Below are 16,000 nucleotides of genomic sequence, written 5' to 3'. Positions count from 1 at the left end.
TTTAATGTACTCCAATCAACAGCCCCTACAACCACAAAAAGGAATGGAGTCATTAGCACTTATGGTTTGTAAATGGCACCCAGAATTATGTTGCACGAAGCACAATTTCACATCATTCTGGGTCCATTTGTGTGAAAACAAGGTCCAATCAGGCTGAAACGCTACAAGAAGGTAGAATCTATTGAGTTGTAAGTGATCTGAACGTTTCATGATGATCGCACATTCCTATAGGGGGTCAAACCATGTCCCAAAGGTCACCGGGCCTGGTGTCGCTTTAAAGAAGTAGTCCAGTTACACCTTTGAGGGCTTATAACTTGGCTTCTGAATGTCCTAGAGAGATCAGGTTTGTTTTAGTGTACTCCAATCAACAGCCCCTACAACCTCAAAAAGGAATGGAGTCATTAGTACTTATGGTTTTTAAATGGCACCCAGAATTATGTTGCACGAAGCACAATTTCACATCATTCTGGGTCCATTTGTGTGAAAACAAGGTCCAATCAGGCTGAAACGTTACAGGAAGGTAGAAACTATTGAGTTGTAAGTCATCTGAACGTTTCATGATGATCGCACATTCCTAAGGGGGTCAAACCATGTCCCAAAGGTCACCGGATCTGGTGTCAATTTAAAGAAGTAGTCCAGTTACACATTTGTGGGCTTATAACTTGGCTTCTGAATGTCCTGGAGAGATCAGGTTTGTTTTAGTGTACGCCAATCAACAGCCCCTACAACCACAAAAAGGAATGGAGTCATTAGCACTTATGGTTTGTAAATGGCACCCAGAATTATGTTGCACGAAGCACAATTTCACATCATTCTTGGTCCATTTGTGTGAAAAAAAGGTCCAATCAGGCTGAAACGCTACAAGAAGGTAGAATCTATTGAGTTGTAAGTGATCTGAACGTTTCAAGATGATCGCACATTCCTATAGGGGGTAAAACCATGTCCCAAAGGTCACCGGGCCTGGTGTCACTTTAAAGAAGTAGTCCAGTTACACCTTTGTGGGCTTATAACTTGGCTTCTGAATGTCCTAGAGAGGTTAGGTTTTTTTTGTGTTCTCCAATCAACAGCCCCTACAACCACAAAAAGGAATGGAGTCATTAGCATTTATGGTTTGTAAATGGCACCCAGAATTATGTTGCACGAAGCACAATTTCACATCAGTCTGGGTTCATTTGTGTGAAAACAAGGTCCAATCAGGCTGAAACGTTACAGGAAGGTAGAATCTATTGAGTTGTAAGTGATCTGAACGTTTCATGATGATAGCCCTTTCCTAAGGGGGTCAAACCATGTCCCAAAGGTCACCGGATCTGGTGTCAATTTAAAGAAGTAGTCCAGTTACACATTTGTGGGCTTATAACTTGGCTTCTAAATGTCCTAGAGAGATCAGGTTTGTTTTAATCTGCTCCAATCAACAGCCCCTACAACCACAAAAATGAATGGAGTCATTAGCACTTATGGTTTGTAAATGGCACCCAGAATTATATTGCACGAAGCACAATTTCACATCATTCTGGGTCCATTTGTGTGAAAACAAGGTCCAATCAGGCTGAAACGCTACAAGAAGGTAGAATCTATTGAGTTGTAAGTGATCTGAACGTTTCATGATGATAGAACTTTCCTAAGGGAGTCAAACCATGTCCCAAAGGTCACCGGATCTGGTGTCAATTTAAAGAAGTAGTCCAGTTACACCTTTGTGGGCTTATAACTTGGCTTCTGAATATCCTAGAGAGATCAGGTTTGTTTTAGTGTACTCCAATCAACAGCCCCTACAACCTCAAAAAGGAATGGAGTCATTAGCACTTATGGTTTGTAAATGGCACCCAGAATTATGTTGCACGAAGCACAATTTCACATCATTCTGGGTTCATTTGGGTGAAAACAAGGTCCAATCAGGCTGAAACGTTACAGGAAGGTAGAATCTATTGAGTTGTAAGGGATCTGAACGTTTCATGATGATAGCACTTTCCTAAGGGAGTCAAACCATGTCCCAAAGGTCACCAGATCTGGTGTCAATTTAAAGAAGTAGTCCAGTTACACATTTGTGGGCTTATAACTTGGCTTCTGAATGTCCTAGAGAGATCAGGTTTGTTTTAATGTACTCCAAACAACAGCCCCTACAACCACAAAAAGGAATGGAGTCATTAGCACTTATGGTTTGTAAATGGCAACCAGAATTATGTTGCACGAAGCACAATTTCACATCATTCTGGGTTCATTTGTGTGAAAACAAGGTCCAATCAGGCTGAAACGTTACAGGAATGTAGAATCTATTGAGTTGTAAGTGATCTGAACGTTTCATGATGATAGCACTTTCCTAAGGGGGTCAAACCATGTCCCAAAGGTCACCGGATCTGGTGTCAATTTAAAGAAGTAGTCCAGTTACACATTTGTGGGCTTATAACTTGGCTTCTAAATGTCCTAGAGAGATCAGGTTTGTTTTAATGTGCTCCAATCAACAGCCCCTACAACCACAAAAATGAATGGAGTCATTAGCACGTATGGTTTGTAAATGGCACCCAGAATTATGTTGCACGAAGCACAATTTCACATCATTCTGGGTACATTTGTGTGAAAACAAGGTCCAATCAGGCTGAAACGCTACAAGAAGGTAGAATCTATTGAGTTGTAAGTGATCTGAACGTTTCATGATGATAGCACTTTCCTAAGGGAGTCAAACCATGTCCCAAAGGTCACCGGATCTGGTGTCAATTTAAAGAAGTAGTCCAGTTACACCTTTGTGGGCTTATAACTTGGCTTCTGAATATCCTAGAGAGATCAGGTTTGTTTTAGTGTACTCCTATCAACAGCCCCTACAACCTCAAAAAGGAATGGAGTCATTAGCACTTATGGTTTGTAAATGGCACCCAGAATTATGTTGCACGAAGCACAATTTCACATCATTCTGGGTTCATTTGGGTGAAAACAAGGTCCAATCAGGCTGAAACGTTACAGGAAGGTAGAATCTATTGAGTTGTAAGGGATCTGAACGTTTCATGATGATAGCACTTTCCTAAGGGAGTCAAACCATGTCCCAAAGGTCACCAGATCTGGTGTCAATTTAAAGAAGTAGTCCAGTTACACATTTGTGGGCTTATAACTTGGCTTCTGAATGTCCTAGAGAGATCAGGTTTGTTTTAATGTACTCCAAACAACAGCCCCTACAACCACAAAAAGGAATGGAGTCATTAGCACTTATGGTTTGTAAATGGCACCCAGAATTATGTTGCACGAAGCACAATTTCACATCATTCTGGGTTCATTTGGGTGAAAACAAGGTCCAATCAGGCTGAAACGTTACAGGAAGGTAGAATCTATTGAGTTGTAATGGATCTGAACGATTCATGATGATAGCACTTTCCTAAGGGAGTCAAACCATGTCCCAAAGGTCACCAGATCTGGTGTCAATTTAAAGAAGTAGTCCAGTTACACATTTGTGGGCTTATAACTTGGCTTCTGAATGTCCTAGAGAGATCAGGTTTGTTTTAATGTACTCCAAACAACAGCCCCTACAACCACAAAAAGGAATGGAGTCATTAGCACTTATGGTTTGTAAATGGCACCCAGAATTATGTTGCACGAAGCACAATTTCACATCATTCTGGGTCCATTTGTGTGAAAACAAGGTCCAATCAGGCTGAAACACTCCAAGAAGGTAGAATCTATTGAGTTGTAAGTGATCTGAACGTTTCATGATGATAGCACTTTCCTAAGGGAGTCAAACCATGTCCCAAAGGTCACCGGATCTGGTGTCAATTTAAAGAAGTAGTCCAGTTACACATTTGTGGGCTTATATCTTGGCTTCTGAATGTCCTAGAGAGATCAGGTTTGTTTTAGTGTACTCCAATCAACATCCCCTACAACCTCAAAAAGGAATGGAGTCATTAGCACTTATGGTTTTTAAATGGCACCCAGAATTATGCTGCACTAAGCACAATTTCACATCATTCTGGGTCCATTTGTGTGAAAACAAGGTCCAATCAGGCTGAAACGCTACAAGAAGGTAGAATCTATTGAGTTGTAAGTGATCTGAACGTTTCAAGATGATCGCACATTCCTATAGGGGGTAAAACCATGTCCCAAAGGTCACCGGGCCTGGTGTCACTTTAAAGAAGTAGTCCAGTTACACCTTTGTGGGCTTATAGCTTGGCTTCTGAATATCCTAGAGAGATCAGGTTTGTTTTAGTGTACTCCAATCAACATCCCCTACAACCTCAAAAAGGAATGGAGTCATTAGCACTTATGGTTTTTAAATGGTACCCAGAATTATGCTGCACTAAGCACAATTTCACATCATTCTGGGTTCATTTGTGTGAAAACAAGGTCCAATCAGGCTGAAACGTTACAGGAAGGTAGAATCTATTGAGTTGTAAGTGATCTGAACGTTTCATGATGATCGCACATTCCTATAGGGGGTCAAACCATGTCCCTAAGGTCACCGGGCCTGGTGTCACTTTAAAGAAGTAGTCCAGTTACACCTTTGAGGGCTTATAACTTGGCTTCTGAATGTCCTAGAGAGATCAGGTTTGTTTTAAAGTGCTCCAATCAACAGCCCCTACAACCACAAAAAGGAATGGAGTCATTAGCACTTAAGGTTTGTAAATGGCACCCAGAATTCTGTTGCACGAAGCACAATTTCACATCATTCTGGGTTCATTTGTGTGAAAACAAGGTCCAATCAGGCTGAAACGCTACAAGAAGGTAGAACCTATTGAGTTGTAAGTGATCTGAACGTTTCAAGATGATCGCACATTCCTATAGGGGGTAAAACCATGTCCCAAAGGTCACCGGGCCTGGTGTCTCTTTAAAGAAGTAGTCCAGTTACACCTTTGTGGGCTTATAACTTGGCTTCTGGATGTCCTAGAGAGGTTAGGTTTGTTTTAGTGTACTCCAATCAACAGCCCCTACAACCACAAAATGGAATGGAGTCATTAGCACTTATGGTTTGTAAATGGCACCCAGAATTATGTTGCACGAAGCACAATTTCACATCATTCTGGGTTTATTTGTGTGAAAACAAGGTCCAATCAGGCTGAAACGTTACAGGAAGGTAGACTCTATTGAGTTGTAAGTGATCTGAACGTTTCAAGATGATCGTACTTTCCTAAGGGGGTCAAACCATGTCCCAAAGGTCACCGGATCTGGTGTCAATTTAAAGAAGTAGTCCAGTTACACATTTGTGGGCTTATAACTTGGCTTCTGAATGTCCTAAAGAGATCAGAATTGTTTTAGTGTACTCCAATCAACAGCCCCTACAACCACAAAAAGGAATGGAGTCATTAGCACTTATGGTTTGTAAATGGCACCCAGAATTATGTTGCACGAAGCACAATTTCACATCATTCTGGGTCCATTTGTGTGAAAACAAGGTCAACTCAGGCTGAAACGCTACAGGAAGGTAGAATCTATTGAGTTGTAAGTGATCTGAACGTTTCATGATGATAGCACTTTCCTAAGGGGGTCAAACCATGTCCCAAAGGTCACCGGATCCGGTGTCAATTTAAAGAAGTAGTCCAGTTACACATTTCTGGGCTTATAACTTGGCTTCTGAATGTCCTAAAGAGATCAGGTTTGTTTTAGTGTACTCCAATCAACAGCCCCTATAACCACAAAGAGGAATCGCGTCATTAGCACTTATGGTTTGTAAATGGCACCCAGAATTATGTTGCACGAAGCACAATTTCACATCATTCTGGGTCCATTTGTGTGAAAACAAGGTCCAATCAGGCTGAAACGCTACAAGAAGGTAGAATCTATTGAGTTGTAAGTGATCTGAACGATTCAAGATGATCGCACATTCCGATAGGGGGTAAAACCATGTCCCAAAGGTCACCGGGCCTGGTGTCGCTTTAAAGAAGTAGTCCAGTTACACCTTTGAGGGCTTATAACTTGGCTTCTGAATGTCCTAGAGAGATCAGGTTTGTTTTAGTGTACTCCAATCAACAGCCCCTACAACCTCAAAAAGGAATGGAGTCATTAGTACTTATGGTTTTTAAATGGCACCCAGAATTATGTTGCACGAAGCACAATTTCACATCATTCTGGGTCCATTTGTGTGAAAACAAGGTCCAATCAGGCTGAAACGTTACAGGAAGGTAGAAACTATTGAGTTGTAAGTCATCTGAACGTTTCATGATGATCGCACATTCCTAAGGGGGTCAAACCATGTCCCAAAGGTCACCGGATCTGGTGTCAATTTAAAGAAGTAGTCCAGTTACACATTTGTGGGCTTATAACTTGGCTTCTGAATGTCCTGGAGAGATCAGGTTTGTTTTAGTGTACGCCAATCAACAGCCCCTACAACCACAAAAAGGAATGGAGTCATTAGCACTTATGGTTTGTAAATGGCACCCAGAATTATGTTGCACGAAGCACAATTTCACATCATTCTTGGTCCATTTGTGTGAAAACAAGGTCCAATCAGGCTGAAACGCTACAAGAAGGTAGAATCTATTGAGTTGTAAGTGATCTGAACGTTTCAAGATGATCGCACATTCCTATAGGGGGTAAAACCATGTCCCAAAGGTCACCGGGCCTGGTGTCACTTTAAAGAAGTAGTCCAGTTACACCTTTGTGGGCTTATAACTTGGCTTCTGAATGTCCTAGAGAGGTTAGGTTTTTTTTGTGTTCTCCAATCAACAGCCCCTACAACCACAAAAAGGAATGGAGTCATTAGCATTTATGGTTTGTAAATGGCACCCAGAATTATGTTGCACGAAGCACAATTTCACATCAGTCTGGGTTCATTTGTGTGAAAACAAGGTCCAATCAGGCTGAAACGTTACAGGAAGGTAGAATCTATTGAGTTGTAAGTGATCTGAACGTTTCATGATGATAGCCCTTTCCTAAGGGGGTCAAACCATGTCCCAAAGGTCACCGGATCTGGTGTCAATTTAAAGAAGTAGTCCAGTTACACATTTGTGGGCTTATAACTTGGCTTCTAAATGTCCTAGAGAGATCAGGTTTGTTTTAATCTGCTCCAATCAACAGCCCCTACAACCACAAAAATGAATGGAGTCATTAGCACTTATGGTTTGTAAATGGCACCCAGAATTATATTGCACGAAGCACAATTTCACATCATTCTGGGTCCATTTGTGTGAAAACAAGGTCCAATCAGGCTGAAACGCTACAAGAAGGTAGAATCTATTGAGTTGTAAGTGATCTGAACGTTTCATGATGATAGAACTTTCCTAAGGGAGTCAAACCATGTCCCAAAGGTCACCGGATCTGGTGTCAATTTAAAGAAGTAGTCCAGTTACACCTTTGTGGGCTTATAACTTGGCTTCTGAATATCCTAGAGAGATCAGGTTTGTTTTAGTGTACTCCAATCAACAGCCCCTACAACCTCAAAAAGGAATGGAGTCATTAGCACTTATGGTTTGTAAATGGCACCCAGAATTATGTTGCACGAAGCACAATTTCACATCATTCTGGGTTCATTTGGGTGAAAACAAGGTCCAATCAGGCTGAAACGTTACAGGAAGGTAGAATCTATTGAGTTGTAAGGGATCTGAACGTTTCATGATGATAGCACTTTCCTAAGGGAGTCAAACCATGTCCCAAAGGTCACCAGATCTGGTGTCAATTTAAAGAAGTAGTCCAGTTACACATTTGTGGGCTTATAACTTGGCTTCTGAATGTCCTAGAGAGATCAGGTTTGTTTTAATGTACTCCAAACAACAGCCCCTACAACCACAAAAAGGAATGGAGTCATTAGCACTTATGGTTTGTAAATGGCAACCAGAATTATGTTGCACGAAGCACAATTTCACATCATTCTGGGTTCATTTGTGTGAAAACAAGGTCCAATCAGGCTGAAACGTTACAGGAATGTAGAATCTATTGAGTTGTAAGTGATCTGAACGTTTCATGATGATAGCACTTTCCTAAGGGGGTCAAACCATGTCCCAAAGGTCACCGGATCTGGTGTCAATTTAAAGAAGTAGTCCAGTTACACATTTGTGGGCTTATAACTTGGCTTCTAAATGTCCTAGAGAGATCAGGTTTGTTTTAATGTGCTCCAATCAACAGCCCCTACAACCACAAAAATGAATGGAGTCATTAGCACTTATGGTTTGTAAATGGCACCCAGAATTATGTTGCACGAAGCACAATTTCACATCATTCTGGGTACATTTGTGTGAAAACAAGGTCCAATCAGGCTGAAACGCTACAAGAAGGTAGAATCTATTGAGTTGTAAGTGATCTGAACGTTTCATGATGATAGCACTTTCCTAAGGGAGTCAAACCATGTCCCAAAGGTCACCGGATCTGGTGTCAATTTAAAGAAGTAGTCCAGTTACACCTTTGTGGGCTTATAACTTGGCTTCTGAATATCCTAGAGAGATCAGGTTTGTTTTAGTGTACTCCTATCAACAGCCCCTACAACCTCAAAAAGGAATGGAGTCATTAGCACTTATGGTTTGTAAATGGCACCCAGAATTATGTTGCACGAAGCACAATTTCACATCATTCTGGGTTCATTTGGGTGAAAACAAGGTCCAATCAGGCTGAAACGTTACAGGAAGGTAGAATCTATTGAGTTGTAAGGGATCTGAACGTTTCATGATGATAGCACTTTCCTAAGGGAGTCAAACCATGTCCCAAAGGTCACCAGATCTGGTGTCAATTTAAAGAAGTAGTCCAGTTACACATTTGTGGGCTTATAACTTGGCTTCTGAATGTCCTAGAGAGATCAGGTTTGTTTTAATGTACTCCAAACAACAGCCCCTACAACCACAAAAAGGAATGGAGTCATTAGCACTTATGGTTTGTAAATGGCACCCAGAATTATGTTGCACGAAGCACAATTTCACATCATTCTGGGTTCATTTGGGTGAAAACAAGGTCCAATCAGGCTGAAACGTTACAGGAAGGTAGAATCTATTGAGTTGTAATGGATCTGAACGTTTCATGATGATAGCACTTTCCTAAGGGAGTCAAACCATGTCCCAAAGGTCACCAGATCTGGTGTCAATTTAAAGAAGTAGTCCAGTTACACATTTGTGGGCTTATAACTTGGCTTCTGAATGTCCTAGAGAGATCAGGTTTGTTTTAATGTACTCCAAACAACAGCCCCTACAACCACAAAAAGGAATGGAGTCATTAGCACTTATGGTTTGTAAATGGCACCCAGAATTATGTTGCACGAAGCACAATTTCACATCATTCTGGGTCCATTTGTGTGAAAACAAGGTCCAATCAGGCTGAAACACTCCAAGAAGGTAGAATCTATTGAGTTGTAAGTGATCTGAACGTTTCATGATGATAGCACTTTCCTAAGGGAGTCAAACCATGTCCCAAAGGTCACCGGATCTGGTGTCAATTTAAAGAAGTAGTCCAGTTACACATTTGTGGGCTTATATCTTGGCTTCTGAATGTCCTAGAGAGATCAGGTTTGTTTTAGTGTACTCCAATCAACATCCCCTACAACCTCAAAAAGGAATGGAGTCATTAGCACTTATGGTTTTTAAATGGCACCCAGAATTATGCTGCACTAAGCACAATTTCACATCATTCTGGGTCCATTTGTGTGAAAACAAGGTCCAATCAGGCTGAAACGCTACAAGAAGGTAGAATCTATTGAGTTGTAAGTGATCTGAACGTTTCAAGATGATCGCACATTCCTATAGGGGGTAAAACCATGTCCCAAAGGTCACCGGGCCTGGTGTCACTTTAAAGAAGTAGTCCAGTTACACCTTTGTGGGCTTATAGCTTGGCTTCTGAATATCCTAGAGAGATCAGGTTTGTTTTAGTGTACTCCAATCAACATCCCCTACAACCTCAAAAAGGAATGGAGTCATTAGCACTTATGGTTTTTAAATGGTACCCAGAATTATGCTGCACTAAGCACAATTTCACATCATTCTGGGTTCATTTGTGTGAAAACAAGGTCCAATCAGGCTGAAACGCTACAAGAAGGTAGAACCTATTGAGTTGTAAGTGATCTGAACGTTTCAAGATGATCGCACATTCCTATAGGGGGTAAAACCATGTCCCAAAGGTCACCGGGCCTGGTGTCTCTTTAAAGAAGTAGTCCAGTTACACCTTTGTGGGCTTATAACTTGGCTTCTGGATGTCCTAGAGAGGTTAGGTTTGTTTTAGTGTACTCCAATCAACAGCCCCTACAACCACAAAATGGAATGGAGTCATTAGCACTTATGGTTTGTAAATGGCACCCAGAATTATGTTGCACGAAGCACAATTTCACATCATTCTGGGTTTATTTGTGTGAAAACAAGGTCCAATCAGGCTGAAACGTTACAGGAAGGTAGACTCTATTGAGTTGTAAGTGATCTGAACGTTTAATGATGATAGCACTTTCCTAAGGGGGTCAAACCATGTCCCAAAGGTCACCGGATCTGGTGTCAATTTAAAGAAGTAGTCCAGTTACACATTTGTGGGCTTATAACTTGGCTTCTGAATGTCCTAAAGAGATCAGAATTGTTTTAGTGTACTCCAATCAACAGCCCCTACAACCACAAAAAGGAATGGAGTCATTAGCACTTATGGTTTGTAAATGGCACCCAGAATTATGTTGCACGAAGCACAATTTCACATCATTCTGGGTCCATTTGTGTGAAAACAAGGTCCACTCAGGCTGAAACGCTACAGGAAGGTAGAATCTATTGAGTTGTAAGTGATCTGAACGTTTCATGATGATAGCACTTTCCTAAGGGGGTCAAACCATGTCCCAAAGGTCACCGGATCCGGTGTCAATTTAAAGAAGTAGTCCAGTTACACATTTCTGGGCTTATAACTTGGCTTCTGAATGTCCTAAAGAGATCAGGTTTGTTTTAGTGTACTCCAATCAACAGCCCCTATAACCACAAAGAGGAATCGCGTCATTAGCACTTATGGTTTGTAAATGGCACCCAGAATTATGTTGCACGAAGCACAATTTCACATCATTCTGGGTCCATTTGTGTGAAAACAAGGTCCAATCAGGCTGAAACGCTACAAGAAGGTAGAATCTATTGAGTTGTAAGTGATCTGAACGATTCAAGATGATCGCACATTCCGATAGGGGGTAAAACCATGTCCCAAAGGTCATCGGGCCTGGTGTCACTTTAAAGAAGTAGTCCAGTTACACCTTTGTGGGCTTATAACTTGGCTTCTGAATTTCCTAGAGAGGTTAGGTTTGTTTTAGTGTTCTCCAATCAACAGCCCCTACAACCACAAAAAGGAATGGAGTCATTAGCGCTTATGGTTTGTAAATGGCACCCAGAATTATGTTGCACGAAGCACAATTTCACATCATTCTGGGTTTATTTGTGTGAAAACAAGGTCCAATCAGTCTGAAACGTTACAGGAAGGTAGAATCTATTGAGTTGTAAGTGATCTGAACGTTTCATGATGATAGCACTTTCCTAAGGGGGTCAAACCATGTCCCAAAGGTCACCGGATCCGGTGTCAATTTAAAGAAGTAGTCCAGTTACACATTTGTGGGCTTATAACTTGGCTTCTGAATGTCCTAAAGAGATCAGGTTTGTTTTAGTGTACTCCAATCAACAGCCCCTACAACCACAAAGAGGAATCGCGTCATTAGCACTTATGGTTTGTAAATGGCACCCAGTATTATGTTGCACGAAGCACAATTTCACATCATTCTGGGTCCATTTGTGTGAAAACAAGGTCCAATCAGGCTGAAACGCTACAAGAAGGTAGAATCTATTGAGTTGTAAGTGATCTGAACGTTTCATGATGATCGCACATTCCTATAGGGGGTCAAACCATGTCCCAAAGGTCACCGGGCCTGGTGTCACTTTAAAGAAGTAGTCCAGTTACACCTTTGAGGGCTTATAACTTGGCTTCTGAATGTCCTAGAGAGATCAGGTTTGTTTTAGTGTACTCCAATCAACAGCCCCTACAACCTCAAAAAGGAATGGAGTCATTAGTACTTATGGTTTTTAAATGGCACCCAGAATTATGTTGCACGAAGCGCAATTTCACATCATTCTGGGTCCATTTGTGTGAAAACAAGGTCCAATCAGGCTGAAACGTTACAGGAAGGTAGAAACTATTGAGTTGTAAGTCATCTGAACGTTTCATGATGATCGCACATTCCTAAGGGGGTCAAACCATGTCCCAAAGGTCACCGGATCTGGTGTCAATTTAAAGAAGTAGTCCAGTTACACATTTGTGGGCTTATAACTTGGCTTCTGAATGTCCTAGAGAGATCAGGTTTGTTTTAGTGAACTCCAATCAACATCCCCTACAACCTCAAAAAGGAATGGAGTCATTAGCACTTATGGTTTTTAAATGGCACCCAGAATTATGCTGCACTAAGCACAATTTCACATCATTCTGGGTCCATTTGTGTGAAAACAAGGTCCAATCAGGCTGAAACGCTACAAGAAGGTAGAATCTATTGAGTTGTAAGTGATATGAACGTTTCAAGATGATCGCACATTCCTATAGGGGGTAAAACCATGTCCCAAAGGTCACCGGGCCTGGTGTCACTTTAAAGAAGTAGTCCAGTTACACCTTTGTGGGCTTATAACTTGGCTTCTGAATGTCCTAGAGAGGTTAGGTTTTTTTTAGTGTTCTCCAATCAACAGCCCCTACAACCACAAAAAGGAATGGAGTCATTAGCATTTATGGTTTGTAAATGGCACCCAGAATTATGTTGCACGAAGCACAATTTCACATCATTCTGGGTTCATTTGTGTGAAAACAAGGTCCAATCAGGCTGAAACGTTACAGGAAGGTAGAATCTATTGAGTTGTAAGTGATCTGAACGTTTCATGATGATAGCACTTTCCTAAGGGGGTCAAACCATGTCTCAAATGTCACCGGATCTGGTGTCAATTTAAAGAAGTAGTCCAGTTACACATTTGTGGGCTTATAACTTGGCTTCTGAATGTCCTAGAGAGATCTGGTTTGTTTTAATGTACTCCAATCAACAGCCCCTACAACCACAAAAAGGAATGGAGTTATTAGCACTTATGGTTTGTAAATGACACCCAGAATTATGTTGCACGAAGCACAATTTGACATCATTCTGGGTCCATTTGTGTGAAAACAAGGTCCAATCAGGCTGAAACGCTACAAGAAGGTAGAATCTATTGAGTTGTAAGTGATCTGAACGTTTCATGATGATCGCACTTTCCTAAGGGAGTCAAACCATGTCCCAAAGGTCACCGGATCTGGTGTCAATTTAAAGAAGTAGTCCAGTTACACCTTTGTGGGCTTATATCTTGGCTTCTGAATGTCCTAGAGAGATCAGGTTTGTTTTAGTGTACTCCAATCAACATCCCCTACAACCTCAAAAAGGAATGGAGTCATTAGCACTTATGGTTTTTAAATGGCACCCAGAATTATGCTGCACTAAGCACAATTTCACATCATTCTGGGTCCATTTGTGTGAAAACAAGGTCCAATCAGGCTGAAACGCTACAAGAAGGTAGAATCTATTGAGTTGTAAGTGATCTGAACGTTTCAAGATGATCGCACATTCCTATAGGGGGTAAAACCATGTCCCAAAGGTCACCGGGCCTGGTGTCACTTTAAAGAAGTAGTCCAGTTACACCTTTGTGGGCTTATAACTTGGCTTCTGAATGTCCTAGAGAGGTTAGGTTTGTTTTAGTGTACTCCAATCAACAGCCCCTACAACCACAAAAAGGAATGGAGTCATTAGCACTTATGGTTTGTAAATGGCACCCAGAAATATGTTGCACGAAGCACAATTTCACATCATTCTGGGTTTATTTGTGTGAAAACAAGGTCCAATCAGGCTGAAACGTTACAGGAAGGTAGAATCTATTGAGTTGTAAGTGATCTGAACGTTTCATGATGATAGCACTTTCCTAAGGGGGTCAAACCATGTCCCAAAGGTCACTGGATCTGGTGTCAATTTAAAGAAGTAGTCCAGTTACACATTTGTGGGCTTATAACTTGGCTTCTGAATGTCCTAAAGAGATCAGGTTTGTTTTAGTGTACTCCAATCAACAGCCCCTACAACCACAAAAAGGAATGGAGTCATTAGCACTTATGGTTTGTAAATGGCACCCAGAATTATGTTGCACGAAGCACAATTTCACATCATTCTGGGTCCATTTGTGTGAAAACAAGGTCCACTCAGGCTGAAACGCTACAGGAAGGTAGAATCTATTGAGTTGTAAGTGATCTGAACGTTTCATGATGATAGCACTTTCCTAAGGGGGTCAAACCATGTCCCAAAGGTCACCGGATCCGGTGTCAATTTAAAGAAGTAGTCCAGTTACACATTTGTGGGCTTATAACTTGGCTTCTGAATGTCCTAAAGAGATCAGGTTTGTTTTAGTGTACTCCAATCAACAGCCCCTACAACCACAAAGAGGAATCGCGTCATTAGCACTTATGGTTTGTAAATGGCACCCAGAATTATGTTGCACGAAGCACAATTTCACATCATTCTGGGTCCATTTGTGTGAAAACAAGGTCCAATCAGGCTGAAAAGCTACAAGAAGGTAGAATCTATTGAGTTGTAAGTGATCTGAACGTTTCATGATGATCGCACATTCCTATAGGGGGTAAAACCTTGTCCCAAAGGTCACCGGGCCTGGTGTCACTTTAAAGAAGTAGTCCAGTTACACCTTTGAGGGCTTATAACTTGGCTTCTGAATGTCCTAGAGAGATCAGGTTTGTTTTAGTGTACTCCATTCAACAGCCCCTACAACCTCAAAAAGGAATGGAGTCATTAGTACTTATGGTTTTTAAATGGCACCCAGAATTATGTTGCACGAAGCACAATTTCACATCATTCTGGGTCCATTTGTGTGAAAACAAGGTCCAATCAGGCTGAAACGTTACAGGAAGGTAGAAACTATTGAGTTGTAAGTCATCTGAACGTTTCATGATGATCGCACATTCCTAAGGGGGTCAAACCATGTCCCAAAGGTCACCGGATCTGGTGTCAATTTAAAGAAGTAGTCCAGTTACACATTTGTGGGCTTATAACTTGGCTTCTGAATGTCCTAGAGAGATCAGGTTTGTTTTAGTGTACTCCAATCAACAGCCCCTACAACCACAAAAAGGAATGGAGTCATTAGCACTTAAGGTTTGTAAATGGCACCCAGAATTATGTTGCACGAAGCACAATTTCACATCATTCTGGGTCCATTTGTGTGAAAACAAGGTCCAATCAGGCTGAAACGCTACAAGAAGGTAGAATCTATTGAGTTGTAAGTGATCTGAACGTTTCAAGATGATCGCACATTCCTATAGGGGGTAAAACCATGTCCCAAAGGTCACCGGGCCTGGTGTCACTTTAAAGAAGTAGTCCAGTTACACCTTTGTGGGCTTATAACTTGGCTTCTGAATGTCCTAGAGAGGTTAGGTTTTTTTTTAGTGTTCTCCAATCAACAGCCCCTACAACCACAAAAAGGAATGGAGTCATTAGCATTTATGGTTTGTAAATGGCACCCAGAATTATGTTGCACGAAGCACAATTTCACATCATTCTGGGTTCATTTGTGTGAAAACAAGGTCCAATCAGGCTGAAACGTTACAGGAAGGTAGAATCTATTGAGTTGTAAGTGATCTGAACGTTTCATGATGATAGCACTTTCCTAAGGGGGTCAAACCATGTCTCAAAGGTCACCGGATCTGGTGTCAATTTAAAGAAGTAGTCCAGTTACACATTTGTGGGCTTATAACTTGGCATCTGAATGTCCTAGAGAGATCAGGTTTGTTTTAATGTACTCCAATCAACAGCCACTACAACCACAAAAAGGAATGGAGTCATTAGCACTTATGGTTTGTAAATGGCACCCAGAATTATGTTGCACGAAGCACAATTTGACATCATTCTGGGTCCATTTGTGTGAAAACAAGGTCCAATCAGGCTGAAACGCTACAAGAAGGTAGAATCTATTGAGTTGTAAATGATCTGAATGTTTCATGATGATCGCACATTCCTATAGGGGGTCAAACCATGTCCCAAAGGTCACCGGGCCTGGTGTCACTTTAAAGAAGTAGTCCAGCTACACCTTTGAGGGCTTATAACTTGGCTTCTGAA

Source organism: Nothobranchius furzeri, unplaced genomic scaffold (genome assembly GCF_043380555.1).
Source record: "Nothobranchius furzeri strain GRZ-AD unplaced genomic scaffold, NfurGRZ-RIMD1 Scf020, whole genome shotgun sequence".
Classification (NCBI taxonomy): domain Eukaryota; kingdom Metazoa; phylum Chordata; class Actinopteri; order Cyprinodontiformes; family Nothobranchiidae; genus Nothobranchius; species Nothobranchius furzeri.
The sequence above is the reverse complement of the archived record's forward strand: the minus strand, read 5'-3'. Positions refer to the sequence as shown.